Source organism: Heterocephalus glaber, unplaced genomic scaffold (genome assembly GCF_053883595.1).
Source record: "Heterocephalus glaber isolate CG9 unplaced genomic scaffold, H.glaber_assembly_v1.0 deba00001454, whole genome shotgun sequence".
Lineage (NCBI taxonomy): Eukaryota > Metazoa > Chordata > Mammalia > Rodentia > Bathyergidae > Heterocephalus > Heterocephalus glaber.
The window spans coordinates 16,796,864-16,820,119 of NW_028258303.1; the positions used below are offsets into that span (position 1 = coordinate 16,796,864).

The window sequence follows — 23,256 nt, forward strand, 5'->3', positions numbered from 1 at the left end:
TGAACTTCAAGATCAAACTAACCTCTGAAATGTAGCATAAAAAAGACCTGGAGCTGGAAAATAAGAAAAAAGACCTGAGGCATAAAAGGTTAAGTATAGTGTGAGTATTCCTCATGTGAAATGCTTGGAACTAGAAATGTTTCTGATTTTTTAAATGGTTTTGGTTATATTTGCTTATACATAATGAGATATCTTGGAGTGGGGACCCCAGTTTAAAGACAAAAGTCATTTGTTTCATTCATAACTTATAAACTGAAGGTAATTTTATACAATATTTTTAATGCACTTGAATTTTGACTATGACCCATTAGATGAGGTCAGGTGTGGAATTTTCCATTTGGGCCATCATGTTCTGCTCATGAAGTTTCATATTTTGAAGGATTTGGGAGTTTAGATTTTCATATTAGGGACACTCAACCTTTACTATCATTTTCTCATAGAAGGTCTAGAGAATAGGACTAGGAAAGTTTAAAAGAAGAAATACCAAAGGAAATAAAATAAATCCCCCCAATTGAAAGCTGTGTGTATGTGTGTGTGTGTGTGTGTGTGTGTGTGTGTGTGTGTGTTCTCTTAAGGTGAGAAGAAAATACTAAAACTATACTGGAAATTAAATGTTATATTTATATTTTTTAAAAACATGAAAATTTCATGCTTCTGAGCAACAATATTGAATGTCAGAAGGCAATGACAATGGGTAAACTAGCTTTAATATTCTAGTAAACCAATTACAAACCTAGAATTATAGATTAAGCCCAATTAGGTATGATGCAAAAGAGATAATTTTCAGAGTCAACTCTTAGGGAGTTATTAACTTTATATTATAACTACTTACATTTGCTATAATAAGAAAGGTGCACACCAACAATATAAAATAAACTCAAGGATGAAGAAGACATTGATTATCTTAAAGAGTGGTAAGACTAGAAAATATTTATGCTTATAATCAGGTGGCAATGAGTGATAAAGCATTATTTTAAAACTTATAAGATATCAGAAAAATAAGGTAGCAAACATATTTGTAATTACAATAAATATAAATCAATTAAATTTATAAAATATGTAGTCTGTATCAATTTGTTGTAAGCAAACTCTGGAGTCCTAAAATGATTCTAAGTGAAATAAAACAAGTAACAGAATAATAAATTATTATCACAGGTATGTTAAACATCATGCATATACTGTATGTGTGTATATATATATATATATATATGCAAATATATACACATGTAGGTAAGAGGCTAAAAATATATGCTTCAAACTTTTAACAGTACTTTCCTGCAAGATAGGAATTGAAGTAGGTTTGGAAATAAGCATAAAGGAATGCAATGAATAATTCTCTGCAATAAAATTTTTACATTGTAACATTTAGCTGCCTTCTAGAGATGATTCTGTCAATCAAAATATTTTGGACTCAGAAAATCATTACTATATAATGAGAAAATTCCTACTTGAAAAATCATCTCTACAAAGAAACTTATTATGTTAGTGAGTTGATAGAATACATCAAAATTTGGGCATGAGATTAAAAATGAAGATAGCCTGTGTGGAACAAAAATTCATATAAAGTATGTGCAAAACTTTTCCAAAAGCAATTCACCCTGGCAGATAATTTATAAACAGATATGGATGAGTCTTCCAAAATTTAGAACAAACATGTAAATTATAACAAATATAAAGATAGGTCTATAAGGTACATTAGGTCTTGAAAAATTTTGAGAAAAGAATGGATCAGTGTTTCCTTAGCAATAAAATAAAAGTATAAAAAATGGTAGCATGAGACTGTCTCAATTTAAAAGCACTATTTTTTAACATCATTACTTTGTTTTTGATGCAATACAAACCAAAAACTTTTTGGAATAAAGTATTTTCACAAAAAATTTTTCCAACTTAGTAGAAAATGAACTGGCCATCCAAGCCATATTTGGTTCCTCATGTCAGCTACACTTCTCAGTGAAAATTAATAAATTGGAGATTTATATGTATATCACTCTCTTTTGAATCATATTAGTGTGAGTCCATTTCCTTTATTCTCATCATTGGGGGAGAAATAATTTTCTCCATTTTCTTTCTTTATTTAAATATTCTTTCCATTTGGAAGTAATTTTTTTACAAAACTAGTAAATACTCATAATAACATGTCAAAAATAAAAATGCAAAATTCTTCTTTTGAATAAATAGGTACAGAAGTATGGCTACTATGAAATTTCCATACACAGTTAATTATAAAAGTAAAATAATGTGCTATATATGCTGTATAATCTCTATTTTACCTCTATGACATATTTATGTCCTTTTTAATTGTTATATAATGTTACAATGAAACAAGGTACTACATATTTACCTAGTAAGTTACAGTTGTTTAAAAAATTCTATTACAAAGATGATTTTTCAGAAAATATCCTGTGCATACCAGTTAATGTAGATTCATAATTTTCTTATTAAGTGTTATGTTGGTTTTATTATATTTCATTCTAACATCTTTGCTGTTAATGGAAAGTAAAGTGATTAGCTATTCATTTTAACACATCATTAAACATCTTATGATATTTCAATGTAATATAAAGGAATTGTTTTATTAAATCTTCATCCATTAAGAAAAGGAATAATAATAGTAATTTGCTGAAGTTGAAAACAACAGACTAAAGGAAGCTATCAAAACAAAGTTTCAAATTGCATAGATAACAGCTAGATTTAAGGCAGTAAAAGGAATTGACACATTAAAATATCACCTAGGGCCATAGACAAATGCTTCTATATTTAATTCAAAATAATTTTAGAATCCTTCATACTGAATTCTTAAGCCTAGATAGAATCAGAAACACTTAAATTATTGAAGCACCCTGAGGTGGAGTGAGCTAAGAGCACTGTCTTTCTCTCCCAGGGAATGACCTGTGAGGGAAAAGATACTACATAGTTTTAAGCGGAGTTTGAAAAGTGTGTGCCTGTAACCCTGAATGAAATAGAAGACTACTTAGAAACATTGATAGACATATATAACTAAGGAGAACTGGAGGAATACACCTTTCTTCTATTTAGGTATATTTAAGGGTCATAGGATATGAAATTTATTTAATATGTGTCAAGAGAAGGCCAAAAGGGATAACATTTTAGCAACATGTCCTCAGCTAGGAGAAAAAGCTCTGTAAGAATCCTGAGAGCTTCAAGCACGCATAACACTGTATACTCTGTCAGAAGCAATAAAAATTTACAGAATAAATATAAACTGCATCCGTGGGCTCCAAAACAATCACAGGAGGTTTTTACAATAGCTTCTGTCTAGACCAAACTTACTCAGGGTATTGAAGATGACTGAGGACTTCTGGTTAGGGGTGCAGAGAGCTTTGGTTCAAAGAAGAGGTCAAATCAATGGGTAGCTGTGGAGACTATTGAGAGACTCAGACCAAAGTTCTACTAGTGAGCTAACCAGGCCATAAGGAATAAGTTTTCAGTCAAATAAACCAGATAAGTGGTCAATATTAAGATTTCTAGACAAGTGGAGGGGAAAATAAGAGGAAGAAATAATGTAACTTATGATAAGAATAAGTAGAGAAACAATAGAAATTTTAGGCTATAACAATGATATCTATGAACAGTGATCCCTAAACTGAAAGAATCTATAGGGAAACATCCCAACATATAAAATAAATTTTTTTAAAAGCTTTTTGCTTCAGTAGTACTGTGAGACTCTTAAAACTGACCCAAACAAATACATCAATGATGTCAATAATATGCTCCTTCCAACTCTTTTAGAGATTTTTCAAAACAACTCCATTTCATCGATAGTCAAAGCCTTCAGCACCATTTTCATAAAATCAACTGCACATTTCAAGTCAAAGTTATTAAGAGCTGGTTAAATATTCATGGAAAACTGAGAGCTCCCTTTCTGGTTTTCTGTTGTTTTTGTTTTTGGTTTCCAGAGTATGAAAAGTGATAAGAGAATTATAAATAAAAATGGCTATTTCACAGAAGCCAAAAGAAATATTAGTGATATGAGAAAACTTTAGAGAAATATTGCATTCATTGGCTTTGAAACGTGCCTTTAATATCATGTGGATTTAGCAAATTTACATTTTTAGAAATATATACCGGTGTATGACTACTATAACATACTATACCAACACTATTGCATTAGTCACTTTTTCATCGCTGGGACAAAGTACCTGAAACCCACAACGTAAAGGAGAAAAGATTATTTTGGCTTACTGTTTCAAAGGTTTTAGTCCCTGGTTGGCTGTTTCCAACAGAAAAACATCATGGCAGAGTGGCCTGTCAGAGGAAAGCTGCACATTTCATGGTGGACAGAAACAGAGGGACAGGGAAGAACTAGAGCGAAAAATACACACACCCTTGTGGCCCACCCCTTCCAACTCAGCCCCACCTTCTAACAGCACATTTAGCTATGGACTCATCAATGGATTAATCATTGGTGAGTGTGGTACCCATGTGATCCAATCACTTCCCAAAACGCCTCCTCTGAACACATGAGACTCTTAGGGAATATAATATATTAGATCTGAACCATAACAACTATAATGACTGATGATAATATATTTTCATTCTTTATTCACACATCTTTCTAATTAGACTGAAGGCCAGGACTTTATACTTTCATTAAACAAATAGCTATTGAATTTTGACTTTCGTAAGGACCATTCCAGTCATAGGGAATACAAGGGAGAAAAATGAAACGACAAAACATCATATCTGAAGTAAAGGAAAGATGGACTGAATAGAGAAGAATACAAGTACAGTTTGAAGGACAGGAGGTTGTAGGGGAATGTTGGAGGTTAATGTTGCTGCTGCAGGGTTAGGACGGGGTGAGAGGGTCCCTGATGACACAGGGAGAATGAGGAGCTAATGGATCATGAGAAGCCACAGAGATAGTTGTAGCAGCTTTATGCAGAGGAGTAATATACTCTGAATTGTGGTCAGTGGAGTGGGTGAGCAGATTTGGGGCAGCAAGGCAGAATCTTTTCTGTTTCCCTATTGTCTTGCCAGGCCTGTTGTCCAGCCCACATGAGTGGTTCAGTGAGTGTTCCTTGAGTGAGTGAATAAATGATGAAGATATTTTTGACTGATGACATGTTTTAAGAATATAATAAATAACAAATTTTTGGAAAACATATTGCATAAACAAGCTTCTAAAGAAGAGAAATCCTTCAGAAACAAGCAGAAAACATGTTCTTCTGGTAAAAGTGAAAAAGCAAAAGCAGCACACCTGCTTCTTGCTGGTGCCCCCCTGCCCGAATCTCATGTGGCTGCACCATGTGAAGTCCTGGCCAAGTCAAACAAGTAACAATTTTAAAGTAGCACCTAAAGAGGAACTTGGGCAAAGTTTGCCAGCAAAACCCCAGACCCTAAAAGTCCCTGCTGCACAGGCTTTATTTTCATTTCCTTGACCCATTTGCAGAGAGTTGTTACTGGTGGCCTCCTTGTACACAGCGCACGAATAATAAACAGAGGCCAGCTGACACCCCGAGACACCTGCAGAACCCTCACAGTGCAAGACTGTTCGCCCAAGGGAAATATTTTACTCGGGTGGATGGGTAACCATCCATTGGCTCAGGATGGATACCAGAGTGCACACACACATGTACAAACACACACACACAAACACACACATACACACCTGAAAGAAGTTTACCAAGGTTCCTCCCAGGGGCCGGCTGGCCTGCCAAGAGAGCTAATAGAAATGGATCACTGACTGTGGGAGCAATGTGTGAAAAGGCCTCTGTGTGCAGTCATCCCCTTGTACCCTAAGCATTTGGACTTTCAGAAATTAATGTTGCAAAAATGTGGTAGAAACTGCATGCAAGCCTTTGCACAAAGATATTAAGGCATCCGGCTTATGGCTCCAGTTTCTCAGGATCCAACTCCTTATTTATTCACAAATTACATATTTGCCAATGAAAATACTTTGTTGAAGGTCTGATCAAGCAGGTGCATTCAAGTAACCTGAAAAGCCTTCACTAATATTTGAAGAGTTTTCAGAACTGGGTTTCTTGGAATTGACAACAAAAGGTCTTTTTTTCAATTCCATGAATTCATATTGGAAATGTTTTTAAATAATTCAAAGAATATGATTTAAATTTGTAACAAATCAACAGGATTGTATAGAATAACCTTCACTATATAAATTTCAAATATAGCCAAATACAATTATGAACATATTTAAGGAGCTTGCATAATATTTAAAATATTCAGTATATTCAGCCTTTATGATTCATGCTCATTTATGACAGGAAAAATAAAAGAGCTGGATTTATAACAGTACAGTTTGAAAGACCTAAGATTCAATCACTTTTGATAATATTTTTGAACTGGATAAAATCAATCTAAACTCAGAGGCATAGAAAAATACTGAACCAAAAAATGAAATATGACATAGCCAAGAACCACAGAAGACAGGGATGGAGTTATTATAGAAACTTGTTTCCAAGCCTCTCATACAATGTGCTCTGTCTAGAATATGATCACATCCAATTTTTCAGGGACATAGTAATATTTAAAAAATTGCAAAATTGATCCACACTGGTATTATCTCTAAAATATAGTTTAGAGAGTGTATTATATTGAAATCATTTGTTTTGGTCTGATTTTTTCTCATTAACAAAGTGCATCTTTCTGATGATCTTTAAAATCACTTACACCAAGTTTTAGGAATAGTCCAAACTATTTTTGTATAAGTGAGAACACACCAGCTGTGCTTTAAGCAGAATGCAGCTGTAGAAAGTATGTGAGCAAGACCTGAAACTGGATAAAAGCCAGTTTGCCTTAAAGAGGTCCACCTGGACCTACTTAGCACCTCCCTTGCCCTAGCCTAATCACATGCCCTGACCTCCTCTGGGATAGGAATGAAACCTGGAGAGAGTGAGAGGCTTAGGACTTAGTTCATGGTGGTAAGATTGTTTCAGAACTCTTCTGCTTTCTGTCTCACCCTCATTTAGGCCTTTATTTGTCTCTCTTTCTGCTGCAACAGAAAAGTCAAACTGAGATCCAACAGTCATACTGTATATTGATGAATAAGAAACCACAGTGTTCCTCCATGTTGTCTTTTTATTAGTTTGGTGAAAGAAATCCAGGGGATGAACTGTATTTTTTTTTCATGGCATATAACCAGAAGAGTAGTTCACTCATTTGGTACAATGGTTTGACGATTAAGAAAAAATTTCATATTTATGTTCTTCGGTATATTTTCCTTAAATAAAGAAACTGCTCTTCTGTATTTGGCAACTGAAAAACAAATACTAAAATTTCTTTAGAAGTATCTTCAGGGACTTCATTGTAGTTTTCTTCATTCATTCAACAAATACTAAGTATTATAGCTTACATGGATTTTAGTGGCCCTGGTATTGGGCTGTTGCAATACTTTAAATTTATTACATGTTTGTTAATATTCATAAAAAATATAAGGAAGAAAACCACTTTTATTTTCATTCCCATGAAACTTTTATTGATAAAATATATTGTGACTAATTGTGATCCTGGAAGGTTAATGGAGTAGGAAACACCAGAAATTTGCCTTCCCGCCTAAATAATAACTATGATGGCAGAATCTTCTACAACTATATTGAAGGCTTGCAACTTTGGAAGGCAGTTTAGCTGCTTCATTGCCATTCATCTAAGCCAATTTCAGTTCTTAGCTCAGTGGTAGCTACCTATTCCCTATCCTCAGCCACAGCTTGCACGTTGTTTGCAGGGGATGGAATGTGGGAAAAGACCCTGTTATACAAGTCCTGCGATCTGTATTCTGATCACTGATTGTGATCGCGCCCAGTCACAGAGATACAGACACAGAGGTGGACACCATTATAACACGCATTGTTCCTGCAAGGAGTAAGTCCCTTCTCCTCTGCCTCCTCTGGCCAGTACCTTTCCTTCCTTCTCTATTTTTCTCTTTCCTCTTTTTGGAGCTAGAAATTAAAGACTAAGATATTAAAAGCAACTGCATCTGTGAGAAAAAAAAACAAAGTCACTGTACATAAGCAAGGAAAGGGGTGGGTTCAGAAAAGATAGGAGAAGACTTTAAAATTATATTTCAGGCTTATTCTTCACATGGAGACAAAAAATTAAGGCAAAACAAAATGAAAATTAAAAAAAACCTCTTTTAAAAACCCAGAGAAACCCTGGGAAATAATGCAGATTTACCACATCGTTAATCTCAAAAGAAGAAATAACAAGACATCCACCCCCTAAAATAAAACCCCAGAAAAGTACTGGCAGACCTACTGTGTCAGTGCTCACTACAGAAAGAGATTTAATGCAAGGTTTATAAATATATAAAGATTTACAAGGTAGGCTTACAATAGCCACCTGCAGAGTCAGGTGTGGAAGAGTGCAGAAGAGCTGTCTGTGTGCTGGAGAGCCAAAGGATCCAGTGGAAGGCCTGGAGCTCACTGCAGTGCCCTGTGCAAGTCTATGTAGGAGGCCGAAAGGTCTGTGCTGGAGGGCTGAAGAGTCTGTGGTGGAACCCAGAAAAGGACTTTCAAGGTGAAGGTGAAGCCTGGAGTTCCTGGGAAGAAACAGAGTTGAGCCTTCCTTCTTTGTTCCCCTTTTATTCCATTCAGGCTACAAGCTTATTGGTTGGTGCCACTCACACCTAGGGTAGGTCCTCTGTCTTCAGTAAGTCCATTCAGTTACATCCAGAACTATCCAATTAGTTGAGTGTTTCTTATTCAAATTGACAAAACAGTTAACTATCACACCTACTAAAGACATTAAGTAGCTAGATGCTCAAAGAACCAAAGACATGGAGAGTGTCAACAAAATGATCTTTTGTAAAAAATGAATATATCAATAAAGAGAGAACCTAAAAAGAAACACAAAAAGAAATTGTAAAGCTAAAAAATACAATAACAAAAAATTCTCGACACAATTCAAAGACAATCTAAACAGGTAGAAAAGTGAGTTAGTGAACTTGAAGATAAGACAATGAAATCATCAGATTTGAGGAAAAGAAAGAAAAATGATTGAGAAAAACTGAACAGAACCTAAAGGACTTATCATTTACATTGTGTGAGGCAAAGTGGAGTGTTTTCTTAGGAAATTATGGCCAAAAACATCCCAAGTTTGATTAAAGACATGATGCTAAACACCCAAGAAATAAAATGAACTACAAGTAGGACAGAACTGTACAGAAGCAGAGTTTTTGTATGTTAGTTATTAAAGTTATGCTGATGTAAACTCAAATTAGAGTGATAAAACTTTAGGATGTCAAATGTACTCCTCCATGGTAGCCACTAACAAAATAGCTATAAAACATGCAAAAAGAAGTTGCAGTTAAAGTATTTTACTACAAAAAAGAGGAAAACACACAGAAGAGAGTAATTCAGGGAATGAGGAATGAAAATACTAGAAAACAAATAGCAAATGACAGAAGTAAGTCCTTTTACTTCAGTAATTACTTTAGATGTAAATCGACTAGTCTAATCCAAAGACAGATATGAAAATGAAAACTATTATTTTTAAATAATAGATAAATTTTTAAATTAGATAAAGTTATAGGGACAGCAATGACACTATTTATTAGTAGCAAGAAGGTATAATAATTATAAATATTTACTTACCTAATAACATCAAAATATATAAATAAAAATTGATAGTATTGAAGGGGGAAATACTCTGTGTTCCATTGAATACTTTAATGTTCCAATCACAGTAAGGAGTTAGACAGCCAGACAGAAGAAATAAAGGATTTGAATAATAGAATAACCAAAATCTCTTGTATTAGTATTAGTATTATTTGAAATATAAGTACTGAGTATTGAATCCAGAGCCTTTGCACTGAGCTACATCTACACAGCCCTATGACCCTACTTTCTTTTCTTTTCTTCTCCCCCTTTCTCTTTTTCTTTCTTTCTTTCTTTCTTTCTCTCTCTTTTTTTTCTTTTGTGACAAAGTCTCACAGAGTCACTAAGATGCCTAGGCTAGACTTAAACTTGTAGTCTTCCAGCCTCACCCACTCAAAGTGCTGGGATTATAGGCATACACCCGCATGCCCTGCCCAGCTGTATTTAACAGGCATGTATAAGAACACTATATCCAACAATGGCAGAATAAAAATTCTTACCAAATACACATGGAATGTTCTCTGGGATAAGCCATAAATGAAACCACAAATTAAATCTCAAACAGATTTACAGAGATAAATATCACATGAAATATTGTCTCTAGCTAACTATGGAATGAATTTAGAAAGCAATAAACTAAAAAATTTCACACAAAGTTGTATGCAGTAAAACATTTATTCTTAAACAACAAATGGATCAATGAAGAAATCAAGGGAAATTAGAAAATACTGAGACAAATTAAAATGAGAACATAGCATAACAAAAATCATGCAACACAATAAAAGCTGTGTCAAGAAGAATATTTAAAGCCATGGATGTTTATATGGAAAAAGAAAGATGTCAAATCCACAACCTAGTGTTACAATTTAAGAAACTTAAAAAAGGAAACTAAATAAGGAAGAAAATTATACTTATTAGTCAGAGATAAATGAAATGGAGAATAAGTTAATAGAGAAAATTAATGAAACCAAAAGTTTACTTGTTAAAGATCTACAAAACTGGCAAACATTTAGCTAGATTGACTAAGAAAAAAAAGGAAAATCAAAATGAAAGTGGGAAGAGAAATAAAACAATTGAGGAAAGTACTGTGAACAATTGTATGTCAATAATTTTGGATAACTCAAAGAAAATGAACTAATTCCTAGAAACACAAAACCTACAAAAACTGAATCACAAAAAAAGGAAAATCTGACAATATGTAAAGAGATTGAATCCATGATTTAAAGTATCACACTAAAGAAAGGCCCTGGATCTGAATAATTCCTGGGGAATTCTACCAGGTATGTAAAGAAGATATCAATCCACCTAAAATTTTCCAAAAGAATTTTTTTTTTTTTTGGTACCAGGGATTGAACTCAGGACCTTGTGCTTGCGAGGCAGGTGGCAGAACCACTGAGCTAAATCCCCGGCCCCCAAAAGAAGTTTTAAGAGGAGAAATTACCTTCAAACTTGTTTTATTAGGCCAACACTACCCTGAAACAAAAATCAGAGTAAAAAACTACAAAAGAAAGAAACAAAAATCTACAGAGCAGTGTCTCTTATGAATATTTATATAGAGATACCCTCTACAAATACTAATGAGATGATTTCAACACCACATTAAAGCATTATATGCCATGACCAAGTGTGATTTATTTCTGGAATACAAACAGCTCAACATGCAAAACTTGATCAGTATAACATACCATATTAGCAGAATGAATCATGAGATTATCCCAATTGATGCAGAAAAAGCATTTAACAAAAATCAACCTTTTTTCATGCAAAAAAAAACTCAGCAAAGAATAGAAGGAAATTACTTTCAACATACTAAAAGTTAAATATGAATAATCAATGGTGAGCCTTATACTCACTGAAGAAAGATTGAAAGCTTTTCTTCCAAGATCAAGAACAAGGCATAGATTCCACTTTCAACAGTTCTGTTAACATGGTACTGGAAGTCCTTGCCAAAGTAATTAGGCAAGATAAAGAAATAAAGGTACCCAAGTTGGAAAGGAAGAAGTGAAATTATCTCAAAACAGGTAAAAGGCCTAAATATAATAGCTAAAATTATAAAACTCATAAAAGAAAATATAGAGCAAAAACTTCATGAAATGGAAATTTGCCATGGACAAAATGTGGTAATAAGACAGGTAACAAAGAAAAAAATAGAAAATTGGACTTTTTGTCCTTTTTTAAAAAAATTCTTTTATTGGTATATTTCAGGTATACAATACTTTTACATTTATCATTGGGTACTTGTACCTGTACATGGTGCATCTTGGTTCTTATTTTTTCCCCATGCCCTGTGCTCCCTTCCCTATTTACAACGACTTTGTTTCCATCTTTTCCTTTTATTTTTATTTATTTATTTATTTATTTTTTTGGTACCAGGGATCGAACTTGGGTCCTTGCGCTTGCAAGGCAGGCACTGGAACCACTGAGCTAAATCCCCGGCCCAATTTTTTCCTTTTCTTATAATTTTTCCTTTCCCTTCTTTCCTTTCCCCTTCCTCTCCACTTCTCCTACCCCTTTGGACCTTTACTTCCCATTTCAAATTATCAATTATTCATTTTAATCATTTTAATCCTTATTTACACTTTCAGTTTCTCACACCAGAGAAACTATTTGGTATTTACACATGTGTGTCCTATTTATTTCACTTGAGTATGGCCTCAATTGAAAATTAAAATTTTTGTGTATTAAAAAAATTACCAAGAGTGAAAAGGCAACTTACAAAATAGGAGAAAATATTTGCAATTCATTTATCTGATAATTTAATATTCAGAATATCTAATGAATTGCTAAAACCCAACAAAGACAACAAAGATGGACAAAAGAATTGAAGAAACATTTGTTAAAGATGATTAGCAGACAAACACATGAAAAGACCCTCAATGACACTAACCATTTACAACATGTAAATCAAAACCACAATGAGATAACAACTATCACCCAAGGCAAAAAGAGAATAACAAGTGTTGTTGAAGATGTGGGATAATCAAAATGTATGTGCACTGTTTCTAAGAATATAAACTGGTACAGCTGCTGAGGGAAACAGCATGGCAGCTCTTCAAAACAAATTTTTAAAAATAACATTTAATGATAAGCAACTAAATGAAGTTGTTGAGGGTTAAGGTTAAGTGTGTCAACTTGATGAGCTTGGGAGCCATCCTGGAGATAATAGTGTACTTCAAAATGTGTCTGCACAGATCATGGAGATGGTGTGACCTTGAGGTCTACCTCTGAGCCTTCTTCCCTTTCTCTCTGGCACTGTTCCTCCAATGTGACTTCTAGCCGACATGAACTGAGTAACTGCTCTACTACAACCTTCTGCCATGATATTTCTTTCTTGGAGCCAACCAAAAATGGACTGGGTTCTCTGAAACTATGAGTCAAATTAATCCCCCCCTGCTTTAAACTGTGAGTGTTGAATATTGTGCCCAGCAACAAGAAAGCTGACTAATAAAGAAGTTAATTCTGTTTATCAGTGTTTGGCAGCATACCTGCAAATCAGAATTATTAATAGAATTTTTAAAATCTGTCCATATCTGGATTTCACCCCTTGTAATAGATATATGGAGAGGTATCTGTATTTTTCTTAAACTTCTCAGAGATACTAGTGTCATGAGCTATCATTATATACAGTATATGACAATTTTTCTCAACACGTGAGGGTGGATTGCAGGCATTAAGAATCCAAGAGTGCTTATTAAAATGCAGATTCCAGACACATTCCCATGCTTCTAAATCAGAATGTCTGCAAGTAGGCCTCAGAAATTGCATTTGAATTCTCAAGTGAGTTACATTCAATAAATTTAGACAACTATTAGCCTGTGGTATTTGTCTGTATTTATAAAACTACACCATTAGTCTTCCAAATGTGCAATACTGATACTATTCATAGAAGTATAGCATTTTAGCATCTAGTCATTTTCTGTTCCTATTAACGTTTTAAATCATAGTACTTCATTTCTCACAATTCCTAAATTATTATTTTGTGAAAGAGGGAACAGGAATCCTTGAATCATGAGGAACTAGTACTTGTTGATGATGTCCCAAATAATTTGCATGTCTCAACCATGCTATGCCATTCATAATAAATCTAGGCCACAGCATGTTTACAGAAACTGTTTCCAAATAAGGCTTACATAGAAAACATATGTCAGCTTTGTTTTTCTGTCAGAACAATGGCTACAATATGAATGGGTTTTTTACTCCTTTGATGCTTCAAAATATTTATTGTTTAAACTTAGGAACATTAAGTGTCCTCTGGAGCCAATCTCTCAAGTGTCTATTAGTTGGGGCTGCTCTGTGCAGTGAGATAAAGGATATGCATTCCACATACTGTGGTCTATGAGGCACAACATGGTGCCATTGATTAGAGGCAATAATCATACCCTAAAGGAGTTTTTAAATTCTAAATAAAGTCTCATTTTTATATATTTACTTTTATATCACCTTGGAAAAAAAAGGCCACTGCTTAAAATGCTACTTGCAAATTTATTCACCAAAATTAGTTAAAAACATAATGATAAATCACAGAAAAACAAGATATGTATTAGGTGAAGATAATATTATTGAAGGTTTGGTTCAGGAAAAAAGAAAAAGAAAACCTGTAGCAGCTGGTCACAAAACAATGCTTGTAGTATTTTTAAAAAAATATTAAATTTTAGTGTAAATATAAAATTTCTGAATTTACCTTGATTTGGCTTTAATTAAAAATGTAAATATTTATGTGTGTTTGTTTTAATTGACTATTTGATTTCCAGTTCATTTTCAGAGCAGTAGTGCAACTATCACAAAAGTTAACATAGAATATATTTTCTATTATAGAAATATCAATTGTGATCAAAGAATCATTATATAAGTAAATATTTTTATCAAATGGAGATAAGGGCAGGAAAGAATGATAAAGGGAAGGAACAGAAGACAAGACATGCCAGAAAATACAAAGTTACAGCCAAAAAAAAAAGTTAATAAAGTGAGATATCTGGGTAGATGTGAATATAAAATATCAGCTCCCATCTGACGCTTTCTATAATAATCTCATAATTGCCAAAAGAAGCCCAAATTCATCTTTATAAAAGCCACCACATGTTAAGTAATATACTCTCTCATCTATAATAAATACCAGTTGAACCTTACTGAGAAATCATACCACTAGGGTTTGGTTTTGGTTATTTTGGTACCGGGGATCAAACTTGGGTCCTGCGCTTGCAAGGCAGGCGGCGGAACCACTGAGCTAAATCCCCGGCCCGATCACTAGGGTTTTTGTGACAGTAATTCATCTGTATTCCCATGCTGAGGTTCCTATAACCAAGATTACAATATTTTCAACAGCTGAGATCCATGAGATCATTACAATATCAAAATGATATATCAGCCAATATGGACAAGGAACGTTAGATATCCTTGCAAATGGTCCCAATCTTGTCCCACATGTTCATAGATGAAATTATTATTCCTATGCGACTTTATAGTTTACTTGATTTTTCTGATTGTTTCAATATTTCAACTGAGCCCTCCCAAGCTACTGTTATTCTACTCTCAAGGAATCAATTCATGGAACTGTTTTGACCCAAATACCTAGGTCTTTTTCTATTGTCATTTAGCCCCTACGTAAGCAATCATACTCCCTGAATTTTGTCTCCCTTCATTCCAATGATGTGTTTTCATAAATTATCATAAATACATGATAACATACTATGAAGTAAAATCTTTTAATGCTTTGATGTTTCTTCTAGAAGCACCCCAAAACTTGAAGAAATTTAAAGGAATTTTCTTAGAACCACAGGAAAGCTTTGATGAAGCCTTTGTGGAAGATGTATTAGCGATTAGCTCATACTGAATCCTAAAAAAAAATTTGTTTTGAAAGAGGGATTAAATAAACAAATGAATTAATGAGTGTTTTAAAGACTTCATAACTGGCTCACCTTTAAATATAGATGTTCTATAGGTGAACCAGAGACTGTCTTCCCAGTTAATGTCTTCAGTCTCAACTTGTATACTGGAAACCTTCAAATTCTTTACCCTAGCCTCAAAATTTCCCCTAAAGTGCAATATGTTAATATTATGTACTACATCCTTCTTAACTGGATGTAATCTAGGGGTCTCAGATTGTAAAACCATGTCACTTTATAAATTTGTTTTTCATTATACTTCCTATAACAGAAAATAGCCACCATCCAAAATGAAGAAGCTTCTGTATGAATTTTGATTTCTCTTTTACTTTCAATATCTAATCACCAAATCCTTTTGATTTTTACCTTTAAGCCTCTGGAAGTCAGTAGGAAAGTATGTCAACCTTTACTGTATTCTAAAAGATTTTATAGTGCTTGTATTATTTCTTCCCTAATTCCTGATAGAATTCACCATGTGTGGCCACATGGGTCTGATTGTTTTTTGTGTGAAGCCTTTTAATAATTAATCCTATTTCTTAGTTGAAAAAAAGAAATATCTCAAATTCTGGCCTTGCTTTTTATGGAACATTGCCCACATCTTATTTCAATCCTTCTTGTCTTTCTGTGGAACTTTCACATCTCCAGCTTACTTTAAAATTATTCTAGAATTTTCTTTCTAAAACTGAAAACTGAGCATGTGTGTCCTTGTTTTATTAGCTACATGAAGTTCTAAAGTACACCCTAAATTTTACTGCAGATTATCCATGATCTGATGCCAAACTTAGCATTTTGAGACTACTAGCTTTTGTTTTTCATGTACATGCTTTGTGTAAGAGGTTTATGTTTATTTTGGATTTTATTCTTATTTTATTCAATAATGCATTGACATTTACAAAAACCTAAATATTCCCTCAAAGATTATCAAAAGTATAACCCTCATAGATCCAACATGGCTGAATAGAGGTGGAGTCAGGTCTGAGGGACTTAGAGAAGATCAACTGAAAATACAAATAACTGGAAGAAGGAAAGGACATACACCTTGATACAAAAAAAGAAATTTGAAAGAAGAGATAAAACATGCATAGGAATTTAAAAGAGGGAAGCAATCCTGCATGACTGGCCCTTAGGCCCTCTGCTCTCACCCATCACAAGAGGAGCCATTTTGAGAAGTCCTTAAATAGCTAGAGGGTCCCAAGAACCTGCAGAGCCTAGCTTCACAGGATAGAGTTGGAGTATATGGGTCCTTTGTCTCATTTTACTTCTCCAAACACATAGGAAGCTGTAGCCTGGCAGCATTTTCATGAGCATACACCAGCGGTGAATGATCAAAGACAGGAGCAGCTCCCTTCCCAACCAGCCAATCTCAGACTCTGAGAGAATAGACGAATGATCACTTCCTGTGTTGGAAGTCTTTAGTATTGGACTCTGAGCACACCCAAGTCACCACCAGGAGCCTTTAGTTTATCCCACACCAACTAGAACATGCACACAGAGTTAACACTGGTCCAGTTTGAGTCCATAATCAGTGGCACCCTGGACTCACTTGAGCCTACACCCAGCTCTCACTGCCCTGCTCTGATCCTAGAGCTGCCTGAGACTCTGTATGACATCTAACACCAGTTTTTGGGCAACCTGGGTCTACACAGGATGTTCCAATCCTGAGTGAATCTCTGCCTGCTACACTTGGACTATGGCAGCATCCATTCAGCACCAGGTACACTGCCTCCACTCTGGGTGCATCAGAATCTCCACCCTGCATTCTTCCAGGGTCCCAGGCATAGTCCCTGCTTAACACAATACGCTAGTTCTCTGCTTGGTTAAGCAGCAAGGGTTAAGGGTCTGCCTCTTTTGCCTTGGTATCTGGACATCCACAAGACACTACCCAATGCCTTGTGACCTCACTGGGCCTGTAGGAATCTTCCCATATTACACTTGGGCAGATCTGGATCTCATCTGGGTATCCTAATTCAACACAAGCCAGGTGTAGGGAGCCAGTCCCACAGACACTGGAATATACATTGGGTAGCCAGCACTGGTCCCCAACCAGCAGAAATCCATGACAGGAGCCTCAGAACCAAGGCCCCACACCTTCCCTGGTCCAATACCCCAGCTTAAACAGCAAGAACAGTTTAAACAGAGAGAAGGCCCCCTGAACTGAATAACATCCATACAAACTCAATGACTTTATTTATGAAGAGGTACAAAGAAGAATGTGACTTGTACGATTAGATTACCTGGGGGGAAAAAATCACACTCTGGAAATACATAGTCTCTCTCTCTCTTTCTCTCTCTCTCTCTCTCTCTCTCTCTCTTCATTTAAATCAAATTTTTCTCTTCTATGGTTATTTTTTATACTTTATTATTTTTTTTCTTCTGGTGAAGGTTGAACTTCTACCATGCATTTTCTTGTCCACTCCCTTTTAATACTATTTTGTTTGAACATGTCTTCTTTTATCCTCTCTCTCCCTTCTTTTTATACTTTTCCTCTTTCAACTTGTTCCATTAAGTATGATTTCTTATTTTCTTTTTCTCTACTTTAATCTCCACTCATAATTATTTATCCTTTACCTAGTTGGTCTTCTCTTTACTATTATCTAATACCACTAATTTACCTTTACCCCTTAATAGGAACTTTTACATCAATCTTGCCTCATTCTTCATTATCTTCCTTTGATTTTTTCCTTCATAATCTATTTTCTTTCTCTTTTTTGCTTTATGCTTCCATAGCTATACTATTTACCCTTATGAATCTGTAGGTAGTTAACTATATTTTACTATGGCCAAATACTACTCTGTGGCAAAAGGGGGTAAAATAGAGTGGATATTTACTGCATATAATTTTCTGATTTGTCGTAGATATTGTTATGTAACTATAAATCTTGTACCTATGGTCAAAGGTGGCAAAGAGTTAGTTATTACAGTTTATCATTTTCCAGTTTGTGTTTGGTACTGTTGCTATTACTGATAGCACTACCTTAGTAAGGTGGCATAATTGTTGTGATCAATTGATTTTCTTTGTTTGCCAATACCTAAATTGTATGAGGGTTATAAATAATACTGCAGTCCATACCAAAAAAACTGGATGCTAGGCCAAACATTTCAGCAGAAGAGGTAGGATCCTGGGACACACTTTAAGGCCAAAAGCCAGCTACACCAATAAGACATATCTGAAAAGTAATCATTACCAAAGAGGTCTAAATACTAGTAATAAATCTACCCACCATAAGCAATTTACAAGCATCAATGCAGAAAACAAATTAAAAAATAAAAATGAGAAAATATGAAAGAAATATGCACTCCAAAATCTCCCTCTTGAGTAACCCCGTCACCCACAACCACATTAAACTTGTCAGTGGACTAATCAGTTATCACACCTGTAATCCAGTATCACACACTGAGGTTCCACCCATCTTCCAAAAGCCCCATATATGAGAGCATAAGGCTTTTGGGGCCCAACTAGATATAAGCCACAGCACATATTGGTACTGATATTCCTTAATATTTTTGTATCTACTTCTTTTTGTAGAAGATAATGGTTTCTCTCTGCTAAAGGTCTCTTGTTTTTTTCTTCTCAAACCATCCCCAAACTTTTCCTCCTCCCATCCTCTTAATAGAGATATGTCATAATTTTGGTTTACATGATTATTCAATGTGTCATCACTTAAATGTCAGCCACAGTTGAGCTAAAGAACTAAAAAAGTAATCAAAGTATTTATTCTCCTTGCTATGATTACATTTTCTTTGAACCATTTTTATTTTCTCTGAGGCTAATCATCTTTGCATTTTTACTTCCTTAGTTTTCTGTGTGCTTCACACTAATACACTCTGCAATTTCTAGCAGATCTAATGCATTCATAGTATATCAGTTTTTATTTTCTTGCAAATGTGACCTTTGGAGTTTGCTGTCTTTTTTTAAACATGTACTTGGTTTAAACAAGGCTTCCAATAGTATGATCATTTTGAGGAATTTTCCTCACCTGCATCTTGGGAAATTTTTCTTCTTCTGACCTAGAATCCCTTAACAAAATTCTTTAATATTTTAATTTTTTCATTTATTACCATTTATCATGAATGTTTTAGGTTTTTGTCAGCCAGATACAACATCTTCGTCAAATTTTGTGCCTTTAATATGTCTCCTTGCTGCTGGTTCATGACAGGTGTGTAATCAACAGAGTTCTGTGATTGACATAATTAAACAAGAGTCAACAAGATAATCTTAGAAGGTTCTGTATATTTAATCATGCTTCATAGACCATATCATCACACAGCAGCCTACTAGTAGCACTATATGTTAATGTTTATTGAGTATTACTATGTGCTATCATTTTCTCTTATTTAATCCTAACCTAAGACCCATAATGTAGGTACCATTGTTAGTCTTGTACAGGTGAGAAAACTGAAGCAGAAGCTTTAGTAATTGACCTCAGGTCGTAGGAGTAGTGTGCTCATTAGGATTCCAAGAGAAAACTGGCCACATTTGTTTGTTTACACGGGGACTAATGGATGGCTTTTAGGGTCACTACAATGGATAGTGCATGATCCCAGAGTCACTAGAAGTTAGAGGTGAAACTGACACCATCCTAGCCACCAGTCTCTCTCTCTCTCTCTCTCTCTCTCTCTCTCTCTCTCTCTTTCTCTCAGCAGACTCCCTAGGAAGAAAGTTGGGTGGAGAAAGGTGGAAATAAATCTGAACTAGCAAACAAAAGTACAAGGCATAGGAGAAATAGGGATAATGCTGAGATTTGTGTCTGAGCATCTGCTGTGAGACTATGATCTTATTTTTGTGTTGAGGTTGTGGGATGGTAGGCAGGAAGTAGGGTTTGGCTTTCAATTCAGACTCCAAGAACATTCTCCAGAAGTCATTGTTCTGACCAAAGGGAATTGTTTGCTTCCTACCATTAATACTGGTGAGGGAATCAATTGATATTGCTAGGAGAAGAGAATTGCTAAGGGAAGAATGAGGGACAGTCTTGGAATCCAACAGCACAAGGACTGCAATATGGCACAGGCATTCTCAGCAGCAGCATGTTGGACATTTGGCACTTTTCAATACGTTATTGGTTTGTATCAAAAGGCTTCGGACAAAGACACAACTCAGAAATAAGAAAGACGGAATGAATGTGATCATCCCAGTGTGGTAAGATCATCTTTAGAGAAACAGTACAGACATGACAATATAGAACAGAATCGAATGAATTAACAATAGTAAATGTTGGTTAAAATCACTTCCTTGGTGGGGGAAAATGCAAAATTGATATCCTAGTCCATCATATAGGTTTTATATTTCATTGAGTATATTATTTGTAGCTGTCAATATAGACCATATTTCATCAACCTCAAAAAGTGCTTTCATTTTCTTCTGAAAATTCTACTTTTAAAATAGCCACATATCTGTATATTTTAATACAGGCACCTGAGTAACGAAAATCACACTACACTTTTGAGGGGCCCATTCAAGAATTTTTAATGTGAGAAGGTTGTGTACCAAGTACCATCCTAGGTGCTAGAGATACAAAGTTAAACAAAAGAAGACCTTGATGTCATGGAGTATACAATCTAATGAAGAGGAGAGACAAGCTCATCATCTGGAAACAGGGAATGAGCTTCGTTTCCTTTAACATCTGGTCATTTTTTCTTATCCTTTGAAACTCATATTCTTGGAGAATTTGGGGAATCATTCCCTGCTCTCCCAAGTGGTGTCCCCACAGGATCCCTTTCTTAGCTCTTCCCTAAAACTATCACAGTCATGTTTCTCGACTGCTTTGTCTCCACATTAGCTTTTGAGCTGCTTGTGATAAGTGATGATGTCATTTACCTCAGCACGTGCAGTCAAGCTTCATACCTAGCAGAGAGAAGACATGGAATATTATGTTTATTGATTAAATTCATTAATAAAAAAGGAAAAGAGGATAAAAATATCTTTATCCTACCATTTTCCATGTTTCCCTCAAAATGAGTATGAGTCATTTGTATGATTGATGCCAAGAATAACTTAATACTAAATAAATTAATAATGAATCATAATTTATTAATACCCATGTTATAGAGGACTTACTTGAATTTATGAAAAGTTAGGCATTTCTATTTCCATTTTTTAATCACATAAGAAAAATATTAAATATTTTGGCCAAGGACCCATATCTACTAAATGGCCAACTTGGAACTTTGAATGTTTACTAACTCAAGTCCTTGCTCCCTCCTATTTACCAGTTTGCATCCCAGCATGGAATGGAAAATGTCACTAAATGAGTTTGAAATGTTTGTTTTGACAATGAGCACACTCTCTCAGAAAATGTCTTCAATCCTACGTATAGATTAGGAAAATAGTGGTTTATAAAAACTCACATTGTTCCTTCTGTACAAGATTGTGTGTGGTCTAAAGAAGTAACTCAAATTCTTATTTCCACTTTTCTGTTTGATTATGTGAGGGCTCCCATTTGGGTAACAGGCTGACATATTTTTCTGTAACTTAGAGATAAAATATCAAGCTCCTTACTTTAATTGATGGAATTCATTTTTAAAACCCTGTAATTTAACTAGGTTAAACAGTAAAGGAAGTAATTGGTTTCCTATGACCTTGATTAGACATATAAAGGATTTAAGTTTAGGGAAAGTACATGTAAATCATGCCAACACAACTGAATTTACAAATAACACTTAGTATTTTGGAGTGTAGGAGGAAGACATTCGGGGAGAACCTTAAGGTTTTTGAAAAATAGCTAATGTATTACTTGCTTATTCAAGCAATCCGTATTTTACAAGAAAACTCTCAAATGAAAACTGACTGGACACACAACTGTTTCTTATTATAGCTTGTCAATTTTTATATAAAAATATAGCAGTATGTTTACTTCAATAATTGCTGTATGAACCACAAGGTTTTGAGTAAACTATGTTTTAATTAACAGCAATATTCTACTTTAGAGCCTAGAGTTTTGTTGTTTCTGTTGTTTTGTTTGCTTTTGCAGTGCTGAGGATTGAAAACAAGGCCTTACACCTTGACAAATGTTCGACCACTAATACATAATATATATTAGTGGAAGAGCCAACAAACACCTCTAATTTTTCCTATCCCCGCCAGCCTATACTTCATTCCTCTCCCAAATTATTCTGTCAAGAAGTGATGACCAAGTTTTGAATACCTACCTAAGAGATGTGCTAGGGCCATTTAGTCTCTCTTGATTGATCACACATTTTAAACAACTGGGTTGTTTAAACCATAACAATATTCTGATTTCTTTCTTGTGAAGATTTTATTATCATTAGAATAGTAAACAAAGATTTAGAAGAGGATTTGGGTTAAAGACAGTCATAATTTTCTCAATTTATTATGAATGTCATCAGTCAGCTTGGAAAATATCTAAAACATGCAGAAAAGCATCTTACATGTAGTTTAACTTAGCCCAACCAAGGGTCTTCTTTTATTGGGACAAAAACCTCATTTGAAAAAAGGATGCTTGATTTCCTGAGTTATGGTCCTAGGGTCCTATTGATGAATGTTGTTATCAGGTGGTTGTCCAAGGATCCTATTTTTGAATCAAATATAATCTTAATACCACATTAGATGTAACTTTTACAGTTTTTCATTATTTGGTTTCTAAAGTTATTAAAGGACATATTTATGATAGAAATTGCTGAGATGAGCTCTTGCCTGCTCATCTAGGCAGTATTGACACTATAGTCAGTAGCTGTGCTGGAATATCAAATTGAAGGATTGTACAATGAATCAGGTGTTTGTATGGAGACCTTGGTATGGTCCCTTTGAGCATTAGGATTTTCAAGATCAGCACTCTAGAAGTTGGTAT

General features: G+C 34.6%; 1 protein-coding gene and 1 long non-coding RNA gene across 3 annotated transcripts in view; one reads left to right on the plus strand and one right to left on the minus strand.

The window, feature by feature from the left end:
* Positions 1-23,256, plus strand: part of Cfap299 (cilia and flagella associated protein 299) — a 595,444-nt gene that overhangs the window by 460,880 nt on the left and 111,308 nt on the right. The gene's annotated exons all lie outside the window — the stretch shown is intronic.
* Positions 10,390-23,256, minus strand: part of LOC110349945 (uncharacterized) — a 186,904-nt gene continuing 174,037 nt past the window's right edge. Inside the window, exon 7 of the long non-coding RNA XR_015452903.1 lies at positions 10,390-21,293. This is a non-coding gene — a long non-coding RNA (uncharacterized LOC110349945). The remainder of the gene's footprint in view (positions 21,294-23,256) is intronic.